The sequence below is a fragment of the Lygodium microphyllum genome, chromosome 8 (genome assembly GCF_053477565.2).
Source record: "Lygodium microphyllum isolate KBCC chromosome 8, Lygodium_microphyllum_v1.1.10, whole genome shotgun sequence".
NCBI classification, from domain to species: Eukaryota; Viridiplantae; Streptophyta; class Polypodiopsida; order Schizaeales; family Lygodiaceae; genus Lygodium; species Lygodium microphyllum.
Window position 1 is genome coordinate 153,610,085 of NC_141142.1, and position 15,226 is coordinate 153,625,310.

The following is a 15,226-nucleotide window of genomic DNA, read 5'->3' on the forward strand; positions in this document are numbered from 1 at the left end:
CTTATGGCAAAGAGAATCCATGCATGATGCATTGACACAGAGCTTCGCATGAAAGGGATGTCTTTGAAGAGCTCTAACTTTGTGATTCATGAATCACCACCCCTTTGAGGTTTTGTGTTTACCCCACTTTTCGATCGATGAATGTACCAAGCATGAAAGGGGCAAATTTGGGGATGGATGTGGCCTTTATCATGGCAATTTGATTCATAGAGGTTGACATAACCAAGGTAGAGAAAAATTTGCATATCAATCAAAAGAAATATAATGAGAGAAAGCGGGTATAGTCCACTCTTATCATTCTATCTTTGCCTCATATTAGGCAATGCTATGTAGAGTTTTTTTCTCAATGGTTTGTATCTATACTTCTTAGGGTAACCTTCCAATGAAGAGGAGTTTAGTTGTTGGCTCTAGAGCATTCATGGCTCAAAGGTCACTCTAGTTCAAATTCACTTAGTTGGAAAAGGATCTTGTTCTCTTGCCAATTCTCAAATGAAGAGAGATCGGTTCACTAATTATCTTATTGGCTATTAAAGTAACTTGGTTTACTCTTCCTTAGGCTTCAAGTGTTTGGCCAAAGGAGTCCTCCATCACTAGTGGGGGGGACCTAAGGGAGATGGGGATGGATGTCGTCTTCATCATTGTTTGCAATTTGATTCATAGAGGTTAACATGGTTGAGGTGAGAGATATTTGCATATCAATCAATAGAAAAATAAATAAAGGAAGTAGGTAAATTATGAGCTCCTATCACTATGTCTTTGCCTCATACTAGGCAATGCTACGCAGATTTTTTTTCTCAATTGCTTGTATCTGTGACTTCTTAGAGTGGCCTTCTAACGAAGAGGAATCTAACCCTTGGTCTTAGAGCATTCATGGCTCAAAGGTCACTCTACATCAATTTCACTTCATTGGATAAATGATCTTGACTTTTTCTTATCGATTCTCCAATCTAGAGATCACTAGTCATCTTATTGTCTATCAAGGTAACTTGATCTACACTCTCCCTCAGTCTTCAAGTGTCTCACCTAAGGGATCCTCCATCACTAGTGTCTCGTACTATGGCTGGTTGGTGGAGTCGTCATTACCATAATTAAAAGAGTGAGAATAGGAGGGAATGAACACTTGATGGAGGACAATGAGCATTAAAGATATGAATGCTACAAGGTAGCATTACCTAGGTATATATAGTACTAGAGTTTGACTAATTACATATGCATATGGGTAGTTCACCTTAGCTCATAGCCCATGTGGTCCAATTGACCCAATGGCTACTACCAGCCACATTTATGGCATACAATGGTTCATGAAATATTTCAGGGAATTTATCTTATAATATCAAGCCAAAGGCTCCTATCCCAAAACTCCCCAAAGTCTCATCAAGGAGGTCGATCGCCCCCTTGGGACCCCCAAGCTAAGGGAAACACCCTAAACCCCACCAAAAGGGGCACTTGATAACTCACCAACCAATGCAATGTGCCCCTCAATGTGTACTTCATCTCCTTCATTAATATTTTTACTTTTATTCAAGGGAAAAGTCCACATAGGCCATATTGTTTACTAGTCTAGACCCCTATTGGTGTTTAAACTACAAACCTTGCCAATGTCTAGTGCAACATGTCCTTCATGGCTTCTCCTTGTTTGGGGGCATTACAACATTGGACACTTAGAGCATAGACAAGCAACTCGTGCATGATGGATGTGGTATTTTAGCCCTTTCTCTACCACCTCACTTCCACCTCACTTCCTCATGGTCAACAGATGTGAGTCATCATTTGAGTTTCATTTAGAGCATTGGGAGGGCATCTCTCTCTCTCTCTCTCTCTCTCTCTCTCTCTCTCTCTCTCTCTCTCTCTCTCTCTCTCTCTCTCTCTCTCTCTCTCTCTCTCTCTCTCTCTCTCTCTCTCTCTCTCTCTCTCTCTCTCTCTCTCTCTCTCTCTCTCTAGGACCTAAGAATCTTGTCAAGTAGCTTGGGAGTCGATATGACTAATGCCAAGGTCATCAAGTGACAACCTGCTTGCCATTGATAATGCAAACAAGTGTGAACACAAGACTCACATTCCTAATGTGTGCACAATTCAACAAAAGAAAAGAGAACCTAAGAAAGGCTAAAGAGATCCCCAAATCTTTATCACAACAATAAAATAAATATTTTCACAATAATCAACTTCGAAAGCCCAAGTTATGTCTAGCACTTAAGTTCCACAAAGTCACCTAGTTGTCCTATTCGGGATAACTCTTCACTCCATCTCAATCTACCTTAAACAATCTTCACATCCATCAAGCCACAAACAATCTTACTGACCTCAATCTCTTTTGCCCTCTAGCAGATAGGTGAACTTGCTCACTACTCCTCACACTCAGGAAGAATAAAAGAAGAAAATGATGTGATAATTGAACAAGACTAGGATTATCTCCACAATGATCCCTCGTGATTTTGATTGAAAACCACACTTGGATTCAAATAGCTCAAACCTCTTTAGCTACATTACAAAGTAGGCCAAACCTTTAAAATAATTACAAAGTCATCCAAGCCATTCTATGTATTTAGTCAATTATGCATCCGTTCTAAGAATGTTTTTGATAGGGTTTTAACTCTCTCTATCATCGAAACATGTTTGTTTTGTCTAGGAAAATGTTGCCATGTCAAGGTTCATTACACTCTCCCCCACTAGAGTTGTAGTTATCCTTAGCTACACTATAACCAAAGTCCATGAAGAAGCAACTAGTCTATTTCTCAAGACTTCCACAATGACCTAGCCCATTGAAATAAATACCTAAACTTCTCACCATTGCCTTCTCTTTGGAAATATTTTCATTCCTTGGTACATGTCATAGCCACCATAGATATCCGCCATGACCAAAATACCAACCATAATGCCTAGTCATCGAGTAAGCAACACATGTGCAATGCTCCTCGAGCTCCTTCATTCTCATAATGTAGGATGCCTTCAAGGGAGGCTCCACTCTTTGAACTAACTCAATGTTGAAATCCTTTGGTTGTGATGGGGGCAACTCTCGATGTAAGTTATCCAAGAAAAGAGAGTCAAATGCCTACACCAATGCCAAGGCTCCCTCGTCTCCCTACTATTGTTGAGCTTGAGCTTGAGCCACTAAGAGTGCATGAGTATCATTCAAAGACTTCACCACATACCAAGACCCACTTGGAATGGGGATGAAGCATGGGTGATGATCCATTAGCTGATGTGGTCATAGAGCCACAATTGCCCTGAAATCACATCGATGTTAAGGAGACGATCCACCTTCAAAGTATCTCACACCTTGAAATCTTCTATTTCACTTCATTATCCACCTACTCCCTCAAGTCATATTTCTTGGCTTTGGTATTTGCTTAGTTTGAAAAGCTTACTCCGTGGGTTATGCCACACTAGCAAGTATCATGTGGAGATGATACTTCTAAACCTATCTTACATCCAATTTTGGGATGCTCCACCATATACCAAGAAAAGTGCTGGATGGCATGTGACCATTCCTTATTACAGGAGCACAAGATCATGCTGCCCCAAGGAAGAAGAGTGTGCATCTCTCAAGGATGCTATCTTCATGGTAGAAGCCGTAATGGATGAAGGTGTAGCTACCTCAATAAACTTGACTCCCAAATTGGAAGCTCCATCCTTCAAGTTAGGCTTTGTGGGGAAATGCTTGGCACATTATGTCTTGTCTTCTTGCATGTGAAACACTTATTCCCTTCATTTAGGTTCTTTTTCATAGACTTGCCTTCCTATATAGACTTAACATTAGTGAATTGGTTGGATTGATCCATTTTCTTGTGTTTTTCTTACTTCTCATTAGTAGTAGTCAACTCCATTTTCCACACCAAAGAATCTAGTTGGTATTCCTCCACATCAAGTGGAATGATGGTATGCAAGCCATCCATAAACTTTGAAACAATCTCGTCGTTGAAAAGGGAGAATGAATACATCAATAAAAATTTGGTGAAGGGAGTGATAAAAGTATCCACTTTTTGATTTTATCCTTGCCTAAAGAACTCTCACTCCTTTTACTATTGCAATTTATAGTCCGTCAGTGTTGGGCTAAATGCATAATAGTCAAGATATTGTATGGACTTCTAATATCTTTAGAAGGTGCAACTCACTTTGTTCACAATCTCTCATCTTGATGTCTCAACACTCCACTCTAACTAACTACCTATCCTCTCTTCAACCCAAGAAAGCAAGAATACAAGACTAGCTTTGAGAAGTAGCAAATTCACCAACTTACCTTCCCCCATTGTCGCCCAAAAGCTCAAAGATGGTTCCATGACCTACCAACACAATTTGATGTTGTTGCTCCTTTGCATCCACCACCAAGTATGCCAACTGAGAGAAGAAGATAGAGAAGAAGAAGAGAAAAAAGATAGAGAAGAGCTTCATCATGCATGTCCTTCACTCTCTCACAATCTCATAACCTCACACCACCTCAAACTTAGATCCTTTTACCATGGATGGGAAGAAGAAGAAAATATAGAGCTTCTCTATCCTAAGTTCCTCACTCAACACACTTCTCACTCCCTCTCCCTCACTCTCAATAATAGAAACAAGATGATAGAATAGATTAAGTGAATGAAAAGATCCAATAATTGCACTAATAGAGCTTTTGTGGCATGGATATACCAAAAGGGTAAATACGACTAAGATCTCCCATCCTTATATAGACCAACCTTAAGGTTAGGGTTAGGCCCTTTCTCTATAATGGCACTCAATTTGCATTTTAAGGTTTACACCCCTTTTGAATTTTACAATTTTCATAAATTTGAATCGTGGTTTTCACCCTCTTTTGAGTGCCCTACCTACTTTGTGGGCTCTAGTTCATGGGGAGCATGATTGTACCTTGACGTAATTAGACCTATCCTACAATATCACAATTAAAGATTCATGTGTGCAACCCACACAATAGTTGTAAGTGCAATAATTACAATTGCAAGAGATAATACAATGTGCATGGTGTAATGAGCCCGACTCTCACAAAATAATACAACTATGATAATAGATAATATGCTCACTCAAGAAATAATATCCATGAAAAAATACAATGTGCATGGGTGTAACAAGCTTGGCTCTCACACAATAATACAACCAGAGTAATAAATAATATGCAAAAGCACTCCAAAAATAAAATCCACCCAAAAAAAATATTCCATCACTTGTGCTTTGATCGTCTTTGACTTTCCTTGACTTTACCTTTGATCGTAGCCTTCCACATTTTCTATTAACATTATCCCCCTCTAAGATGAGTACCAATTTGATGGCACTCATGTCAACGGTAGATGCAAAATTCTAGGACAATCAATAAAGTATCTCTCAAGAAATAATGGTCATGATGGCGGAGCAATGCATGTTGTTGATAAAGAATTCTTATTGATGAGAAGAAGATGATGTTTTTGCTTGTGTTACAGATGAATGGTGCATTGGTAAATCTTGTATCAATTGGCAATGGGGATGTGTCCACTTATATGTGGTGTTCTCTGATATATTATCTATTCAATTACATGCCTATAAGTGAGTATTATGATGAGATAGGAATATTCATTCTGATGTACTCTGATAATGGATTATATACTTTGGTATTCCATTCATTCTTGTTAATATATCATTTCTTATTATTGTCCTATGCACTATGAGTCTTTGTTATGATTATGCATCTCTACGTCGGTTTGGATGTGATGTGTACCAATGTTTGGTGTTCATGTTTGTACCTCATAACACTTTGGAAACTAGGGTGAACATTCCTACATGCCTAAGCCGACATGCACATGTGCTCTCAAGGTCCACCGACACCTTTAGTGACTCTTATGGTCGAGCAGGAGGGTCATGGCAAAAGTGCAAAAGTGCAGCGGTTGGGTGACTAGTCCAAAGGTTCCTTCCTTTTTCAATGATGACAAGCTTGAGGAGGTCCCTTCTTTGAGGTTTCAACCACTGCGGTCTCGCTCAGTCTCTCCAACTTGCGGTGCACCTCCATCTCTACCCATCACCCCAAAAACTCCATCAAAGTTAACCAACCAATTGTTTGCTCCATCCATTCCAGTTGTGGTCCTACCTATCCCACCACTTGGTGTTCCTATTATTGCTTGGATGGTAGCTCAAGCTTGAGTCCCATCTCCTAAATTTATGGGTTCATCATCAAAAGATCTAAATGCCTTTCTCCATCAGCACCTTTCTCAAGCAACTCAATGTGTTCTATGATATTAATTTTCCTAACCTAGGAGATCCTGCTCACAAGGTGGTGGTGTTTGAATTTACAATCCAGAAGAAGGCGACAACATGGTTGGTAGAGGAAGATTCTTGGGAAACTTTTGACATGGCAAAGTTGTCATTTGATAAACAGTCTAAGCAAGACTTGAATGATGCTCTAAAGCTAGAACAATTATGGAGCCTCAAGCAAGGTGATTCTACTATCAAGGCTTATAGAGCTCACTTCAAGATATTGCAAGGATGAATGACCCAAGTAAATCATCCTTAGGGTGAGATGTTACATGCCATGTATGTTAAGGGCGCGAATCCTAATCTTTATAATGCATTAGCTACGAAAGATATGGCTAGAAATAATTTGGATAATTTCCACCAATGTGCTCTTAGCACCAAGATGGTTATTTCTACGCATAAGTCTAAAAAGGGAAAGAAATCCACCAAGACCATTGATAAGGGCAAAAATTAGTAAGATAGTGATTTAGATTCGGCTGAGGACATTGATGAAGAGAGTAGCAATGAAGATGAGGACTTTGAGGAGGAGAGGGAGAAAAAGCCCACAAAGTCCAAAAAGAAGGACAAGGGCCACAAATCCTTAGAGGACGCTCAAAAAGCTGCAGAGTTGAAACCCTATGGTGTACCAAGTGTAATAAATTGGGCCATTTGGTAATAACTGACTGTAGTTTAAATTAGCACTGGTGTAGTATTCACAAAATTGCCACTCATACTACCAATGTCTACTAGCACAATACTTGGAGTCCAATGGTTCACGCTAGGGAATGGCAAGGCACAAGAGGTCACAGCTTGCCAATAACTAGAATGCTTCGAGGCCCATCCACATTTGTGTAGCTCCGGTTGTTGCTCACACCTAGCGAGATTATCCACCTCTTGAAAGGTGAGAAGGATCGAAGCTTGCACTCCAGAGCTATGGCGGGAGAGCAAGAGCAAGAAAGAGAGAGACAAGAAGTGGAAACTCCAACAATCACAATGTGTGACCGGTCCTTCCTTTATTTAAACAGTCACTAAAAGAATAAAGAATAAAGCGACAGTGATGGGCGTCCGCCACCTGCAGTGTGCAGTGGCGGTGACTATTAGTGTAGTGATACACGGGCAGCTAGGCAGAGGCGCCTTTACCCCCAACAATCTCCCACTTAAAGGCAAATCTACCTTAGTGAGGAGTGAAAAGAAAAAGAAAAAGATAGTACAACATGTACACGTGTACAACAGGATGAGGAAAGACGTCATCTCAACCCACGCCCATCAACCTCCTGAGGAAGGAAAAGCGCTCTATAGAGAGGCTTTTCGTGAGCAGATCTGCAGGATTCTAGTCAGTCAAGATATTGACAAGATCAACAAACTTGTCCTCAATGACCCCACGTATGAAGTGATACCTCACCTCAATGTGTTTCGTCTTCGCATGGAAGACCGGATTCTTGGCTAACTGAATAGCACTCATAGAATCCGAATGAAATGTAGGGATAGCATCAATACCAAGGTCAGCAACCAAACGACCCAACCAAATGGCCTTCTTGCAAGCCTCAGTGGCTGCAACATACTCGGTCTCTATAGTAGAAAGGGTCGTGCATTTTTGCACCTTGGACATCCAAGAAACAGCACCTCCAGCATAGGTGAATACATAGCCAGAAGTGGACTTCCTACTATCTACATGTCCTGCATAGTTAGAGTCAGTGTACCCCACGACTCCTGTATCCTGGCTGCCATAGCATATACACATATCTATAGTGCCCTTCAGGCACCTCATGATACCCTTTATGACATCCCAATGCTTCTTGCCAGGTGTAGCCATATAGTGTGCCACAACACCAACTGCAAAGGCAATATCTGGACGAGTGGCTATCATGGCATACATAAGACTACCCACTGCGGATGGATCTTGGCCATCTCGGCCCTCTGCTCATCTGTCTGCAGACAATCTGACTGTGATACCTTCACATAAGAAGGCAATGGATAGCCAATAGGCTTTACGTCTTGCATGCGGAAGCGCTCAATGACTTTATGAATGTACTCCCTCTGTGACAAGTAGAGGAGTCCCGGATGCCTGTCGCATCTAATGTGCATATCAAGTATGTGAGCAGCCTGTCCCAGATCTTTCATCTCAAAGCTCTTCTTGAGCTGAGCCTTAAGAGCATCTAGCTCATCATGAGCTTTCCCTGTTATCAGCATATCATCCACATAGAGAACCAAAATCAATAAAGAACCATCACGGGCTTTCTTCGTGTAAAGACAGGGATCCATAGCACTCCTGCTGTAGCCATGTGACTGCATAAAGACATCAAACTTATGATACCACTCCCTAGGTGCCTGCTTCAAGCCATAAAAACTTTTCTTCAATTTGCACACTAGGTGCTCCCTGCCACGTTCTGCAAAGCCCTTAGGCTGCTCCATATAAATCTCATCATGCAAGCCCCCATGTAAGAAATCCGTATTGACATCCATCTGGTATTGATCCAAGTCAAGCTGAGCAACCAGAGCCAATACTAGTCGCAAGGTGGTCATCTTAACCACGGGAGAAAAGACCTCATCAAAGTCCACACCATGCTCTTGCTTAAAACCCTTTGCTACCAATCTAGCCTTGTATGCCGGCTTGGGGTATCCAGGGGTACTTTTCAACTTGTACACCCACTTGCATGGCAAAGCCTTCTTGCCTATAGGCAAGGAAACCAAATCCAAAGTGTCATTCTTATGCAAGGAGTCTATCTCAACCTACATAGCCCTTTGCCAGGAGTGACTGTCACCCCTACGTATAGCCTCATCATAAGTGAAAGGCTCTCCTGCATCTGTAACTAAGACATAATGCATCGAGGACTGAAATCTATCAGGTGGACGTTTGTCTCTAGTAGACCATCTCACGGCAGGCTCTGCTGCTTGCCCAACTACCTGTCCAACATCCTCACCATAAGCATTTGCTGCAGCTGTAGGCTGTCCAACTGGTTGTGGGGGAGCTCTCGGCTCCTCCTGAAATATGACCTTGCAGATCTAAACAACTCTCTCAAGCTGCTGATGCATCTTGTCTTCATGGAAGACTACATCATGACTGCAGATGACTTTCCACGCTTGCGGATCCCAGAGACGGTAACCCATCTCGCCTACATCCCCATAACCAAGGAAAATGTATTTGACACTTTTAGGATCTAGCTTACTTCTCTTGTCCTTGGGCACGTGGCAAAATGCCTCACATCCAAAGACATAGAGATGCGCATAAGAGGGAGCTTTTCCAGTCCATACCTCCTCTACGACGTGGAAATCCAAACCACTAGAAGGTGATCTGTTTATGACATGCACAACTGTACTAACTGCCTCAGTCCAAAAGCTCTGTGGTAGGCCTGCATGGCTAAGCATATTGCGTACACGCTCCTGGATGGTTCTATTCCTCCGCTCAGCCAAACCATTCTGGGGGGGTGTAGGGGGCGGTCAACTGACGCTTAATACCCTTCTCATCACATAACTGCTCAAAAGCATGTGAGACATACTCACCCCCATTATCTGTCCTTAGGCATTTTAGCCTATACCCATACTGGTTCTCAACCAATGCAAGCCATCTCTGAAACACAGCCAAGACATCGGATATCAGCTTAATGGGATAAGTCCAAAATTTTCGTAAAAAATCATCTATGAAAGTAACAAAATACTTGGCACCACCTATAGACTGACAAGACATGGGCCCACAAACATCCAAATGTACCAATGCCAAGGGATCACTCATGCGTGGCCTACTAGACTTCTTATGCGTAGACATAGTCTGCCTGCCATAAAGACAATGCAATGCTCACATGAATCAAAACATGCATAATCAAGGGGCGGTAAGTACTGCAAACTAGAAAGCATTTTCATTCCCTTCAAAGACATATGGCCCAAACAGGCATGCCAAAGAGAAACATGTGGGATAGAACCCACAGACAAAACATGATCAAGGGAAGAAGCTGATACAATCAAGGGATAGAGGCTGCCAGCCTTAGCACCTCTCGCAATCACAAGTCTGCCATGAGTGATCTTCCATATAGAGTCTCCAAAACATACATGATATCTTGCGTCATCAAGCTATCCAGCTGACATGAGATTGTGTGTCAAAGTAGGTACATGACGTACATCCTACATAACAAAACTGATGCCAAAAGGAAACTGTAGCCTAAGAGCACCAATGCCCACAATATCAAGAGAGCTATCATCACCCAAGCGCACAAAGCCCGATACAGTACGGTATGAATGAAACCACTCTCGGTAAGGTGTCACATGAAAGGACGCACCTGAGTCCAAGAGCCAACACTGTGCATACATAGAGTGTATCCCTGTCATTTGCGAAGCACTAGAAGAAGCTGCAAGGATATAATCATCATCATCAACATCCTCAGGATGTATAACATTGATCTCTTCAATTTTAACATTGGACTTTGCAGGTACTATGCTGCGATCAAAAGACTTATCCTGCACTTTGTCTTTCCCCTTACCTTTGCGCCTTTCATTGCGCAGTTCATGGCATTGTGGCCTAATATGGCCCTTTTTTCCACAATGGTGACAAGTAACATCTGCATTCCTGCCACGGGATTTGCTACGTGACTTTCCACGAGACTTGGACCGAGATTTCTGAGAATCCCGTCCACGGCCAATGCCATTGCCACTGCCACTGCCACTGCCACTGCCATGCTTTCCATATCCATCATTCCTGCCTCTAACTATCATAGCATGTGACACACGAGAGGCATCCAAATTCTTACAGTTAACCTCTTCCTGCAGAAGAGCACTCTCAACATCAGATTATTTTAAGGTAGCAATAGAGGCACATAATGCAGTGTGGAATACATCCCATGACTCATTAAGAGTACCAAGCAAGAAAAGAGGAGTGACATCCTCTGCAAAAGTGATGTCCTGCGAAGTCAAGCTCTTGAGTATAGTATGGAACTGGCTCAAGTGAGCAGACATGGTCACATTCTCCTTCATGCGCAGATCCATAAGTTGCTTCAGCCAATACAACTGACTTGCTGGACTTTTCTTGTCATAGATATTCTTGATTTTATCCCACAACTGCCATGCACTATGTTCTTCCTCAAATACATTGTAATGAACCTATTCTATGAGAGATAATACAATAGTGGACTTGCATAACTCATCAAGCTCAAGCCATTTCTCATCTAGCATAGTTGCAAGCAAATGCCCACTCAACCTCAAAGGTTTGTTCTGTGATTTTTGCACCAACACCTGCCAAATCTAGCTCTTTCAAATAAAAGTAATTCGTACCATTAAGCTTAGTGATGTTGAAAATAGCATGATCAATGGACGAACTCGCCATAGTGCAGGCTGGAAGACTGTAGACAGTTCAAAATTGATTGCTGTTTACTGTAGAAAATGGCCAAAAAATCACCAAAATTGAGAGAAAATGGCGAGAAAAGTGTAACCAAAGCTGCTGCCCACCAAGTGCTAGTGAAAGTACATCATTTTAGAATATTTCAACATGAAAAATCCATGTCAGTCCGGAGTTATATGCTTGCTGTAATAAATGATAGCAAGGTACTGTGAGAGTCAACTACTGACCAAATCACTACACCAAGTCAATAAATGATAGCCAAGACATGACTAGCCATAAATGGGCATAAATCAACATTAAACAGTCATCAAGACCCTGAGCAAACACCCAAACATGCCACCAAAGCATTCGTCAATGAGTAGGCATACCCCCTGTACAGTAGGGCAAAGTATACATAACACTGGCAAGACCTGACACCAGTAGGTGTATGCTCACAAGAGTGCAAAGCCCAAGCTCAAGTCAAAAGTAAGTCCAAGACATCAGTGCATGAACCATGCAACATCCAAGTGTAAGAGATCCCAAAGTCTCAAGTATCTGCAAAATGCTTAGATAACATAAACTTCCTGCTCAATGTCGGTCAAGAATACAAGATGCTCCCACTAGCACAAAAGGCGGATAAACGAGCTCAACAGCTCAATCAAACCAAGTCAAAATGCCAAAGACAGGTGACCAAGACAATGCCTCAATAGCATCCCAAGAGCATGACGGCTACAAAGTAGCTGTAGGTAGCATCCATGAGTAAGACATACATCCCAATAAACTCTCTAATGTCGGCCCAAAGCATGAAGGAGACATGATCAACCATGGAGCATAAAGCGGAACATAAGCATCTTCAAGCTCATAACAACCTGTAATAGCATTTAACCACATCCAATGTCATAAATGCCAAGCCCAATTTCAGTCCAAAAATATCCCCAAAGGCATAGCCGAGTACATTCCATCCATGGGAAGCATCAATACATCATGCATACATAGTACCCGAAGCATAGCCGCTAAGCCATAGGCATATGAAATACCCTGTAAAAGACCTTCAGCCCTGTTGATTCCAGCATGTAAAATTTTGTGCAAACTGAGCAAACAGTGGCTCAATCCAGCCCCAAAATCATAGCCAAACAATGGTGCATCATCCCCAAAGTATCCAGGCACCAAATGGGACCATTCAGGCATCAAATGCTAATGCCACTAAGCCCAAGCAACAAATGCCAATGTTACACTACTGTGTAATGTCTGTGAGCTACTCTAAACAGTCCTGGGACTATGCAAATCAGACCCAAAACATCACCCAAGTCAAATGCAAGTGTCAATGCTCAATGCCAAGTGCCCGAGGTCTCCAAATGAGCCAAAATCAAGTGCCAAAGGAGGGGGAGAGATGCTGTTGTGACTGTCAATGCTGAAGACACATATGGGAGGGCTGCATGATTGCCCCAACTGTAAATGCTGGTCTTGAGGCCGCAAAAAATGGTGGCCAAGCTTCGGAGGGGTCCAGTTAAAGCCAAGGAAGGCCTCAAACAAGATCCAGCAAGGGGAGAGCAGCCCACATATGAAATGAGATCTGGGAGTGTAATGGATGCCCTGTGTTCTTCCAAATCTGAACTATCTTTATGACTGAGCTGAAATGTAGCTCCAGACCAAGCTCAAGAGAGCTCATTGAAGTGCGGGAGTAAAGGACAAAGGGCGGGGAGGAGGGGAATAAGAGTACATACCAATCTAAGCTTGAGCTATGGCTGCCATGAAAATCTCTACTGTAGGTATTCGAAGTAGAGATGAAGCAAATGTGAGTTGGGTTGAGCTCCACAGATCCAAGAGCCGAGCTCTGATACCAATTGAAAGGTGAGAAGGATCGAAGCTTGCACTCGAGAGCTATGGCGGGAGAGCAAGAGCAAGAAAGAGAGAGACAAGAAATGGGAACTCCAATAGTCACAATGTGTGATCGGGCCTTTCTTTATTTAAACTGTCACTAAAAGAATAAAGAATAAAGTGACGGTGACGAGCGCCCGCCACCTGCAATGTGCAATGGCGGTGACTGTCAGTGTAGTGGCTATAAATAAGGTTTCTTCTATATGCAAGAGGGACACTAGAGAGCAGAGTGTCTAGAAGCTTAGGCATACGATGCCCAAAAGAAGTAAGGTCAAGACAAGGTCCCCCATGCCTTCAGTAAGTGTTGCAAAAATTGAGGAAATTCTAGAATGAGAGGTCAAATATGGTAACTTGTGAAAGGTGAGAAGGATCGAAGCTTGCACGCGAGCTATGGCGGGAGAGCAAGAGCAAGAAAGAGAGAGACAAGAAATGGGAACTCCAACAGTCACAATGTGTGACCGGGCCTTCCTTTATTCAAACTGTCACTAAAAGAATAAAGAATAAAGTGACGTGACGGGCGCCCGCCACCTGCAGTGTGCAGTGGCGGGTACTGTCAGTGTAGTAATACACGGGGCGGCACGGCGGAGGCGCCTTTACCCCCAACAACCTCCCACTTAAAGGCGAATCTGCCCTAGTGAGAGAGAAAAGAAAAAGAAAAGACAGTACAAATGTACATAGGTGAGGAAAGGTGACATCTCATCCAACGCCCATCAACCTCCTGAGGAAGGAAAAGCGCTCAGTAGTGAGGCTCTTCGTGAGCAAATCTGCAGGATTCTCGTCAGTGGAGATCTTGACAAGGTCAACAGACCTGTCCTCCACGACACCACGTATGAAGTGATACCTCACCTCAATGTGTTTCGTCTTCGCATGGAAGACCGGATTCTTAGCCAACTGAATGGCACTCATAGAATCCGAATGCAGTGTAGGTGTAGCATCAATCCCAAGGTCAGCAACTAGACGGCCTAACCATATGGCCTCCTTGCAAGCCTCAGTGGCTGCAACATACTCGGCCTCAGTGGTAGACAAAGCCGTACACTTCTGAACCCTGGACATCCAAGAGATAGCCCCTCCAGCATAGGTGAATACATAGCTAGAAGTGGACTTCCTACTATCTGCATGTCCTGCATAATCGGAGTCAGTGTACCCCACGACCCCTGTATCCTGGCTGCCATAGCAAATACACATATCTGCTGTGCCCTTCAGGTACCTCATGATACCCTTCACGGCATCCCAATGTCTGCTGCCAGGTGTAGCCATATAGCGTGCCACAACACCAACTGCATGTGCAATATCTGGACGAGTGGCTATCATGGCATACATCAAACTGCCCACGGCTGATGCATAAGGGATCTTAGCCATCTCGGCCCTCTGCTCATCTGTCTGCGGACAATCGGCCTGTGATACCTTCACATAAGAAGGTAATGGACAGCCAATAGGCTTTACGTCCAGCATGCGGAAGCGCTCAAGGACTTTATGAATGTACTCTCGCTGTGAGAGATACAAAAGTCCCTGATGCCTATCGCGCTTAATGCGCATCCCAAGTATATGTGAGGCCTGTCCCAAATCCTTCATCTCAAAGCTCTTCTTTAGCTGAGATTTAAGAGCATCTAGCTCATCATGAGCTTTCCCTACTATCAGCATATCATCAACATAGAGTACCAAGATAAGCAAACTGCCATCACGGGCTTTCTTCGTGTAAAGACACGGATCCATAGCACTCCTGCTGTAGCCCTGTGACTGCATAAAGGCATCAAACTTATGATACCATTCCCTAGGTGCCTGCTTCAAGCCATACAAGCTCTTCTTCAACTTGCACACTAGGTGCTCCCTGCCAGGTTCTGCAAAGCC